Source organism: Phaseolus vulgaris, chromosome 4, assembly GCF_051622355.1.
Source record: "Phaseolus vulgaris cultivar YP4 chromosome 4, ASM5162235v1, whole genome shotgun sequence".
Taxonomy (NCBI): Eukaryota; Viridiplantae; Streptophyta; class Magnoliopsida; order Fabales; family Fabaceae; genus Phaseolus; species Phaseolus vulgaris.
In genome coordinates, this window is record NC_143501.1 from 39,220,178 (window position 1) to 39,232,330 (window position 12,153).

The window sequence follows — 12,153 nt, forward strand, 5'->3', positions numbered from 1 at the left end:
CAACAAGGTCTTCAAGCTTTCCTCTTGGATTTGGAGACATCAAAACATCTTGTTCAACACTATCAACTTTCTCAAGAACAAGGAAGGAGACATGCACTACCTCGAGAAGTTGTCTAACCTAGACCTTCTCCCAATCAAAAAGACTTATTCTCCACACCAAAGACCACTTCCAAACACTCTTTGTCCAAAACCCGCAACGATTCAACGACGTATCTTTCTCGACGCTCAAAGAAAAAAGCCTTGGAAATTTATTCTTCAAAGATTCTGCACCTACCCACCGGTCGTTCCAGAACTTAATAGACTTCCCATTACCAACTTCCCATGATAAGAGCATGTAGTTATTATGAAAGAAACAAAAGATGTCCATAAATGTGAAGGAATTTATGGTAACTATAATTACATACTTTACAACTCTCCAATTCCCTTTTGTTATATCACTTTCTAATATACTAATTTTAAAGATTTTTTTCTAGAATTATTAGATTATTGGCTACGTTGTGTGTTATTGACGTATGATCACATTAGAAAGTATAAGTCAGGTTATAATATTTTGTTAAAAAAACTTATTTAAAACAATCTTTTACTTTTTGTGAACATATATCATATAATCAGTTGTACCTATTCCAATGTTGCCACTTTTCACCTATCACACAAATAATTGATTTTGATCAGGTTATTTTTAACTTTTTCCATTAGGACTAATTATTGATTGATTAATTTATTTACTCTGTTTAACCACTATAAAAAAAGGTACAATAACGACAGTTAAAAACGACATATAAAGACGGTTTTAGACCGTCTTTAATACGATTTCAGACCGTCATTAATACGGTTTCATTATAAACAAGTTACTTATAACGATGATTTGAGAACCGTCGTTATAAATCAGTTATAACGGTGGTTCTTCAACTATGTTGCTATACTGTAAATAAGTTTTTTTTAAAATATATTTTTAAGGACGGTTCTTAGAGGAATGGTCGTTGTAAGTGTTTCTCATTTTAAAAAAAAAAATATTTTTAAAGACGGTTCGCAGGTAGAACTGTCGTTATATGTAGTTTGATTTTAAAAAAAAAAGTTTTATTCTTTTATATACACCTCAAACCTGTATAAAATATCCAATTTCCAGAAAATAAAAGCATTTAAAATTATAATTTAAATATGGAAAATACATATACAACAAATTATAACATTCTACAAAAAGTTTTGTTAATATACAACACATGGTTACAAAATACTTTGATCATGTTGTCCTCACGTACTCCAATGCTTCCAAAGCTAGCGGCTATTGGTCATTAAAATACCATGATATTTGAATTTTTTTTGAATTAGTGCATAAATAATAAACTCTAAATTTTAAAGTGTTCTTTGTACTGAGGTATTTATCTGATCTCAACCTTTATCAATTGTAGCTCGCATAATAGTCGGCATCCAATGCATAACATAATAACCACACTCATAACTTTCAAATTCCCTGATGGACTGCATCTGAAAATAAATGTGTTAAATGAATGAATGAGACATATTAAATTGAGTGAACACATATACTTTAAATACCTTAAGGTACATCCCAAGTGAGTTTTTGTGCGTTTGCACTTCCCCTCCCACTCAACATGTTATATCCAGAGTAAACACTGAAATAAGAAGATTTCATGTTATAATAATAACGTTATATAATATATAAGTAATAATAAACGTTAAATGAAATTGTTATACCTATCTATAATGTGTTTAAAAGAGGTAGGGGGTTTCTTATGCAAGGAGCAAAACCATGCATCGATATGATCTTGAACACATATAATCAATAGTTGCCAATGACGCCTTTATAACAAATATCTTAGTTTCTCTCATTTCTGTAATTTAGTATAACTTATTTAACTAATTGTGTGGGACATTTTATATGCGATGGATGTATCCAGTTGAATAATACATGAAGATTTTGAAGGGATACGTGAAGAATCAATGTCGTCCGAAAGCTTCCATTATTGAAAGATATATTTCAGAACAATCTATTGAGTTTTGTTCTGAGTACTTGTCAAAAGCCAAATCTATAGGAGTTCCTGAAAAATGTTATCACTCTCGTATTTCACTCACAATTTGCTTATTCTTCATTTTTCCAAAAGTGACATTAACATTTTTTATCTTTCCATAAATTTCAAGGCCACTTAAGGGAGTGGGACAAATGGCATGTTCTTGGTGTCCGTTAAAAGCTTTTTTCAATCTATGATACGGATGGTATTTCTTTAAAAATCTATGATATCCAAGATACATGGTTTTTCTTCTGTGTTTCAACTGATCATATGATGTATATATTCTCTTCGCATATTGGACATGCTCTTTGGCCTTTCTCACTATAACCTGACAAGTTTCCATATGCAAGGAAGTCATTGATAGTACAAAATAACATCGCACGCAATCAGAAAGATTCATTCTTAAACGCGTTAAACACATCAACCCCTTCATTCCACAATAATTTCAAATCTTCAATCAATGGATTAAGTAAGATAAACATCTATGTCATTTCCAGGTTTTGGACTAGAGAGCATCGTACATAACATCATGTATTTACACTTCATACAAAAAGCAAGAGGTAAGTTGTAAATCACTAACAAAACGAGCCATGCACTATGATTACTACTTAAATTTCCAAAGGGATTCATTCCATCAGAAGCCAATCCAAGTCTTAAGTTTCTTGATTCTTTTCCAAATTCAGGAAATTCTTTATCAATCTTCTTCCATTGCAATGAATCAGCAGGATGACAAAGTAGTCCATCACATTTTCTATTATCTGCATGCCACCTAAGGTTTTTAGCGTCATCTACATTTGTAAACAAACACTTAAGCCTTGGAATTATTGGAAGATACCAAACGACCTTAGCAGGAGGACCTTTCTTTGTGACTTTATTACTATATTATTTTTCACCAACTTTAACTTATAACATGACAAACCATACCTGGGACATCTTCTTAAATTACCATACTCATTTCTGTATAAAATACAATCATTAGGACATGAATGTATTTTTTTATATATTCCATTCCCATCGGATAAAAAATCTTTTTTCCCTCATAATTTCGGGCATGTAATGTATTTCCTTATGGGAGCATTTCCTTCAGGATTTCAAGTACTTTTGTAAAGCTTTTTTCAGTCCATTCATTCATTGCCTTCAAATTCATCAACCTTAACACTACTGATAATCGTGTGAAATTAGTTGAACCAGGATACAAAGGAGTCTCTGCATCATTAGACATATTTTCAAAAACCTATTTAGCAAATGATTCTACTCCCACATCACGAATCATGTCCTTTAATCTATCGTCCATTGGGAAATCATCAACAAACTCCAAAGCTTCACAGACACTTGGTAAGTGCAACAATTCATCATGCCACGTCCTTGTATAAGTTTTTAAGAACCCATCACACAAAAGATGTTCTCTAGTTTCGGAAACATTCAATATTCTTCCATTCAAATAATTCACACAAGGACACCTCATTCTTACTCCGTTATGATTACTAACGAAATTACGTTGTGCAAACCGTATGAATTCTTCCACCCCTCTTTCGTATGCATCAGTTATACGTGGTGTATTAATCCAGCTTCGATCCATACAGCTAGTAAACTAAGAAAACAATTTAATTCATTATAAACCTAAATCAAAATTGTCGAAGGTCGAACACCCCAGACTCAACATCAACACGTTCAATACAAACCAGTATTATATAATTCATTATAAAAACTAAATAAAAATTGACAAAGGCCGGACACCCTCAAACTCAAGATCAAAGCTTTCAATGTATACAAATATTATCTAATTCATTATAAAACAAAATCCAAATTGCCGAGGGTCGGACACCTTCAGACTCAGAATCAACACGTTGCATTCACAAATTAATTAAAAAATATAAAGACTATTAAAACACTAATAAAAAAGATATAGAATATTAAAATACTAATAAAAAAACTAAAATATATTAAAACACTAATAAAAAAATTAAAAAATATTAAAATAATAATAAAAAATAAAAAATATTAAAACACTAACCAGGCAGGAAAAAATGGCGCAAGCGAGTGAAGCACGAGGGCAACCAGGCACGAAGGAGAGGAGGAGCAGTGACCATAGAGAGCAGTAGCGCGAACGTCAACCAGCGTGGAGGAGAAGTGACAATATCGAGAGCAGTGGTGCGAAGGAGACATGACGGCGCGGGGAGCAGTGCCGTGGAGGAGAAGCGACGTGACTAAGACCGTGCGACGACACAGTTCGTTGTTGGTGCACAATTGTTGTCGAGGTGCGGAGGGAGTGAGGAAGTGAGGGAGGAAGGAGAGTCACGCCGCGGAGAAGTGAGAAAGGGAGTGATGAGAGGAAGATGAAGTGAGGAAAGTGAGAGACTATCTGCGCAGAGTAGCTGAAATTTGTGTTTGGTCCAGTATATAACGACGATTCACTAGGAACCGCCGTTGAATCTTCATTAATCACACATATAACGACTAGGAACCGACGTTGAATCTCCGTTTGTTATTGCCTCTCTTATTACGACTGTTCTTTCAGAACCATTTTTATAGGGTGTCGTATTTTGTGTAAAATGATATATGTAGGCAATGTTTATGAAATATAATTTTAATTTAATATTAAGATATCTTATTGTTAAATTATGTTAAAATAGTAAGAAGAAATTCACACAAGCTTTAAAAGACAAATCTCTATGAAAAATATGATTAATATAAAAGACACTCCTCTTTCTTATTTAATTATCATAAAAAAGTGAAGTACCTAATAAGTTTATGTAATATGCTTCTTACAAGAACTTGTTTATTATTTAAGGTGTTCACTAATGATGAAATTCTTTTATTTATTTTGGTAAAAATATACTATTTAAATTATTAATAGATGTTATCAAACTAACCAATTTGTTAAACTTTTGAAAAAAAAAATCTATTTAAATTTGGTAAGAAATATTTTTTTTTATTTTTTTAAGTTTAGTTGTCAACCCTTTTCTTCTAGTAATTTGAATCACTGTTTGTCACAAAATGGTATATTAAATTCTGAATCATGTAGTTATTAAAAGATCGAAATCGTGGACTCATGCGAATGCAACAGGCGCATCTGCTTGTGAGTGTAAGTGGCTCAGATCTGGTACGGATTTGATGTTGGAGGAACTCAAGGAAGAGAAAAAAGTTAGGTAGAGGCGAATGGAATTCGGAAGATGAAGTTTTACGTATCAGCGAAGGAGATAAAAAGAGTTGTTTTTTTTGTTGACTACCTCAAAAATTTACTTTTCAAGCCCCCGTCAGTCTCGACCCACGAGTTTGTTCATGAGGCCCAAATGGTTGAAGGCTGCGTGAGAAATTAAGCCCAATCAGATGAAGGGTGTTTGAGAACGGGCTGCTTCTTCCTGCACCTCCATACCTTCTTCTCTCACCTCCATAGATTTTCGTATTTCCAAAAATGCCCCTATGTAATATTCCGGATTACATAATCCGAAAATCATTTTTCAAATTTGTAATTAACTTCCGAATTATATAATCTGGAAGTCTTTTTTTAGATGCATGATTACTTTCCGGATTACATAATCTGGAAGTCTTTTTTAACTTCCAGATTATGTAATCCGGAAGTCTTTTTTCAAATGCATTTCTGGATTACAGAATCCAAAAGTTATTCTATGGGAGTGGCACAAAAAGGATAAAAATGTATTTTTATGTTGTGTATGGAGATGTCAGAAGAAGATATGAAGGTGCAAGAAGAAACAGTCTTGAGAACGAAAGCCACAGATCTAAAGCCCATTTAGGATGGTCCGTGGTCGCATGCAAGAAGACACCCCCATTGTAGAAAGTGGAATCGGTGGGAGCGGAATGGTGCCTCCTCTTTGAATCTTTCTCTTTTCTTAGGAGATGAGGGAACAATTGTGGGGAGTACATACAACATTATTAATTTTATCATTTTTCATTATTTCTTATTATTATTTATGCTTATTTTTATTATTAATTATAATTATTATATATGTTATTATAATTAATGTTAAAAATAAACTACAGTGAGACTCGAAGTGAAGTCCCTCATTAAATATACAGGACTTTAAATATTTATTTTCCTTATTTTATGACATATAATACTGAATATATAGAAATATTAAGTAACATATTTTAAAAAATATCACATGTAACACAAATACTATTTATCATATTACGAGTAAATAATTATTTTGATTTAGTTACTGTACAAGTATAAAATGTCGTTAAAAATAAACTAGACTTAAAAAGTAATAATCAAAATCTTCTTTTAGGCATTATAATTAGTAATAAAAAAATATTTTTTATGCATTAAATTTATAGGAAAAATAACAAATGTAAATAATAATAAATATTATTTTCATAAATTTTAATATTTAATAAATTTATTTATATTTAACACAATGATATTTCTATTATATTTTTCATTTTTTTTAAAAAAAAAATACAAGTAATTATAAATATTATATATTATAAAATTTAATTAATTCAAACTTAAAAAAAAACATATCATAATTCATTATTCAAATATTTTTTAATAATAAGGATAAATTGGTAAACCTATATTTTATATCTTTAAAATAATTTCTAAATTCCTTACCAACTATCACATCACTTACAAATTATGTCTTTTAATTAAATTTTAAATATATTACATATAGATTATATCCGTATGTAACACTTTTTGTTATTTTTTAATTAAATATAACAGTTTTTTAAATAAATTTTTAATACATTACATACGTATTATATCTGTATGTAACTTATTTCAAATTTAATTAAAAATAACAAAAGGTGTTCCATACAGATTATATCCATATGTAACATTTTTTTTAATTAAATTTTTAAATACCTTACATACGGATTATATGCGTATGTAGTAATTTTTGTTTTTTAAATTAAATTTTAAATATCTTACATACGGATTATATCCGTATGTAATTATTCTCGTTTCATGGCACCAAAGTTACATACGGATTATAGCCGTATGTAATTACCTTTGGTTTACATACGAAAAAATCCTATATGTAATGTCTATTTACATGCTGAATAGAATATGTATGTAAATATTCGTATGTAACGTTTACTTTACATACGAATTTTTATCCGTATGTAATAATCAGTATGTAATTTTATATTTTCTTGTAGTGCAAGGTAAAGTGTGGAGTGGTTAATGTTTATGTTGCATGCAACCTGAATGCCAAGGATATCATGTGGGAGGAATTGACTAAGCTTAAATCAGTATATTAGGATCCGATCTGGTGTTTCTTTGGTGACTTAATGCGGTTAGAAATGTGAATAAAAGGAGAGGTGCCAGAATTAGGGGAGACCAATCTAAGGAGATGAGTGGTTTTAATGGCTTCATCGATAGTAATTTCTTGTTGGGGTCCAAAGCCTTTTAGAACTATTGATGCGTGGCACATGGAGAGGGGTTTTAAAGACCTTGAAAGTCTGGAACTACAAATTGTTTGGGCGTTTAAATTAGGAAAAGGAAAGGATTATGAAGGAAATAGAGGTCCTTGATTGCCAATATGCAAATGGTATTCTAGAGAAGAATGATAGGCTGAAAAGATTGGAGCTTATTGGTCTGTTGACTATGACGAACAAAAAGATTGACTCTCTTATTAGCCAAAAGGCTATAGCAAATTGGTTCAAGCATGGGGAATCATTTTCAAGGTACTTTCACTTTATGCTTATATGGTTAATACTTAGAAATGAAGTCAAAGGTGTAATGGTGGGGGGCTTATGAAATGAGGAACCTGAAGTTGTCTGAAAAGAAGCGAAAAAAAAGTTTGAAGACAGTGAGGTTTTTCCAAGATACGAGTAATATCCCAAAAGGGTGCAATGCATCCTTCATTGCCTTAGTCCCTAAAGTGAGGGACTCTCTGAAGCTCGACCAATATAGGCCTATTTCTTTAGTGGGGCTCTACACAAAATAATCTCAAAGGCCCTATGAAGCAGAATCAAGAGTGCCCTACCCTCAGTTATTGATGAATTTCAATCTTCTTTTCTGAAAGATAGAGGGTTGTTAGACAATGTTCTTGTGGCAAATGAAGTGGTGGAGGATATCAAGAGGAATGGGAAACGTGGACTGTGCTTGAAGGTGGACTATGAGTAGACTAGAAGGAAGAACTTTAAATGCTTGGATGGATGGCCTCTTCCTCCATTAGTGAAATCCTCTCTTACTTGATCTCCATCATGCTCCCCGAGTTGGAGAGAATCCGTTCACGAATTCTGAATCCCTGCATATAACAAAGTCAGTTTACTATCAAAATTATCAAGTGAATAAGAAAAAAGGCAAACATAACTTAGAATTTGTAAGCAGTGGGAGTTCAGAAAAGGAGGTCCTATAGACAGACCAAGTTGGAAAAAATTGTTTGGGAATGATGATATTTTTTGGAAAAAGTCCTCTTAAATGGTGAAAACCATTAGGAGGTATGAAAAAAATCATCCCTAACATTCTTTAACCAAGATGGTGGTGAAGTAAGAACCTTTGGTAATGAAAAAGAAAAGGAAGCAAAACACCTTGGAGGTGAAAGGATAAAATCCATGTCAACTTGGCCTTTTTTGTTTTTATCATTTTCTCTTTTGGTAGGTGGTGGAGTTAGGTCTTGTTTTACATTGTTTATCATTAAGGTTTGTTTTAGTGGACAATGAAGAGCTATGTGCCCAAAACCTAAACATTTAAAACATTTCATTTTTGAAGTTTTGGTAGGTGACTTAGGAGTAGAAGGATTTGGAGTAGAAACTTTTTTGGAGATATGGTTTGTTTGGAAAAATTGGAAGGAGAAATTTGAGTAGAAATTTTGTTTGCACCCTTCCTAGAATAGTTGTAGAAACCATCATCATGAGTAGTTTTGAAAGTTGTTTTCAAAAGATATGATTCCACCTTGATGGCTATGCGAAGCACTTTCTTTAAAGAAGTGTACTCATTTAATTCTACAAATTTTCTAATATCTCCTCTCAAACCACGTACAAACCATTTTATCTTTGACTCTTCATTAGCATGCATATTCATTTTAGTAAAAGTTGGTTCAAAATCTTTAAAGTATTCATCTACCATCCTATGTCTTTGAGAAAGCCTTCGGAACTTCAACAAGTGTTCCTTCCTAGAAGAAGGAACAAACCTTGCGCGCATACACTCTTTCAAATCATTCCAAGAAACCACGGGAGGTCTCTTGTTATATCCAATATCCATTACAATGCTATGCCACCATTGCTTGGCAAAATCTAAAAATTCTAAAGAGGCTATTTTCACCTTTTGGTCTTCATGGACCCCATAGGCTTTAAAAATTTGTTCACATTTAGCCTCCCAATCTAAATACACATTAGGATCACTATCACCACTAAAGCTAGGTACTTTTACACTTTGAAAATAAGGTAATGCCACATGTTGGCGTCTATCTTCAAGTTTATGTATTTTCCATTCTTCCTTTTTTTCAAAGCTCCCATAGTTGTTGGAACTCCTTAAAACATGCCCATGATGATGTTGGCTGTGAGGAATGGATCTTTCATGCTTCATGGCAAGTTTTGACAATCTTTTCTCCATCTGTTTTGCTTCTAAGATTTGAAGTTTTGTCTCCATCTGTCTCAATTCCTGATCTCGTTGTGCAATTTTTGTTTTAACCTCTTGTAATTCATCAAGGAAGTATGCTTTTGAAGAGGAATGACGTTTAGAAGGTGCTGCACTTGACAAGGTATCCATTGCAAAATCAAAACAGCACACAAAAAGAACAAACAATTTCAAGAAAAACAAGGTTAGAAAATGGAACAATGATAGTCTGTAATGAAAATTAAAAGACACTCAAATCACTCCAAGAAAGAATACTTCCGTCAACCAATCTGCTCTTGAGGTTTTGGTAACTCTCAAATGAAATATGTCAAAGCAAACCACTCTTTCTTAAAGCCAAGACACCACAAAACTTAAAGAACAATAAAAGACAATCAAGAAAAGGTGTAAACAAGAAAAGGCTATAGCAAAAGGAATACAAGATATATGACAAACTCAAAGAATAATGAAGAAAAGACAATCAAGAAAATAAGGTACTCAATGAAAAGAAGGCACACAAAGGAAACCTAGAGAAAAGCACTAGAGTAGATGAAGAAAACAAAAACAGAACTACTGGATTTTTTTTTATAAACTGTGCGTGACTTTACAGATTTATCTGGAACTGTATAATGAAAACTGGATTATGAAATTTAAACCACAGAAAGTTCAAGATCTTATCTCAACAATGGCACTGGAATTACACAAAAATAGTAAACCAAATAATTGTGATAAATTTTTCAAAATCACTGCCAGATTACCGTATTTTTTGTGTCAGAATTACACACTGGACGTATTTCATTTATCATATTTTTTGTACTAGGAATTTTGATGTACTTCTTTTTTATACTTATTTATAACACTCTTAAGAACTCAAATCCTGAATTTCAGAATTTTCCAGTAAGCCAAGAAATTGCAATAAATCGAAACAGTCAGCACGTTTTCAAGAAAACAGAGGAAACCTAACTGGAATGAAAAACAAAATTAAGAACTTCAAAAGACATAATAGAAGTGATGTTTAAGAACTTGTATAGGTCTAGTACACAAGTATAAACTCAAAACTAAAATGAAAAGGCACCAAAGGATCAAGAAAACAAACACATAAAACTGTACTCAAAACAAAATCAGGAAACAAAAATTATCAACAAAAGGAGTACATAAAAGTGATAACATTGTTGGAGAAACATGACTTTGACAAAACTTATAAGGATTCAAAAATCAAAATGACACAAACATAATGTAATAAGAACAAGAAAACTAAAAAAATAAACCTAAAACAGAAAGGTAACAACAAGAATGTAAAGTTCTTGAATTAAAAGTGTCAAAACAACTCAAACACACACAAGAACAAACCTAAGACTCATGATACCACATGCTATGATATCAAAAACATGATATGGATATGATATGAACATGTTATGGATTCAACCAGAGTTGGAATATGATTAGGCACTTTTTAAGAATTGGATCAATGTTCTTAACATTCAAGAACTCACCAAAACACAGAAATCAAGCCAAACTCACATAGAAACCCATTTTGAACAACAAACTCATGGATAGAAACTCAAGAACACAACATATAGCATTTATACCCATGGAGGACGTGACCAAAACAGCAAGAACAACCAATTTGCACCGATTAAAATTGAATAAAAGTGCAACAAATGAAAGAGGACATCATAAGGAAGAGATTGCACCGATTGAAAGTGAAAACAAACAAGTAGAACAAAAATGGGTAATTTGGAATGAATGGAAAATGGACTTATGTGGATGAAGCTCTTGGAATGTGCACGCCACTTGAAGGATGGTTGGCTTCAAGATGAGTGTTGTTGCCGCCACTTGAGAGTCCAAGAATTCACTCAAGATAAGACTAGAAGAGAAGAATACACAAGTCTCTCTCAATCACTCACCAATTTGGTAGAGGTTCAATACTCACAAAATCAATCTTATTATTTCAAAGACCTGAGCCTCCCTTTTATAATAGAGAGGGTTGGTCACAAAGTACAAGGGAAGCTTACAAGAGAAGCTTTGAAAGGTTACCTCCTAACTCTTCCTATTCTAGCACCTAAAGGAGTGGGAAGAGGCACCTTTCTAGATCTTTCCTAAAAACTAGTGCCTAAAGGTGCTATACAATGGAGAGGTCTTAGGTTTCCCTCTTTAGCACATCCTAAAGCTATTCTATATTATTTACAAATTTATACAAAAGAAACTACAAAGAGAGATATTAATTAGAGCCCATTCTTGAATGCTTGTAGTCTTCTTGTTGGCTTTAGGCTTGGTCCTCTCTTTATTTAATTCTTCTTTAATTTTTGAGAAGACTAGAAGGAAGAACTTTAAATGCTTGGGTGGATTGCCTCTTCCTCCATTAGTGAAATCCTCTCTTACTTTATCTTTATCAGGGTGTATGGAATCTGCATCAGTTTATGTGTTGGTGAATGATAGTCTTATGGAGGAATTTAGGCTAACAAGAGGGTTGAGGAAGGGTGACCCGCTAGTGCCATTTCTCTTTATTGTGGTAGTTGGAGGCTTAGCAGGGTTAGTAAGACAAGCTTTAAAAGCAAAGTTGTTGTCACATGTGAAGATTGGTAGGAATGAGGTAGATGT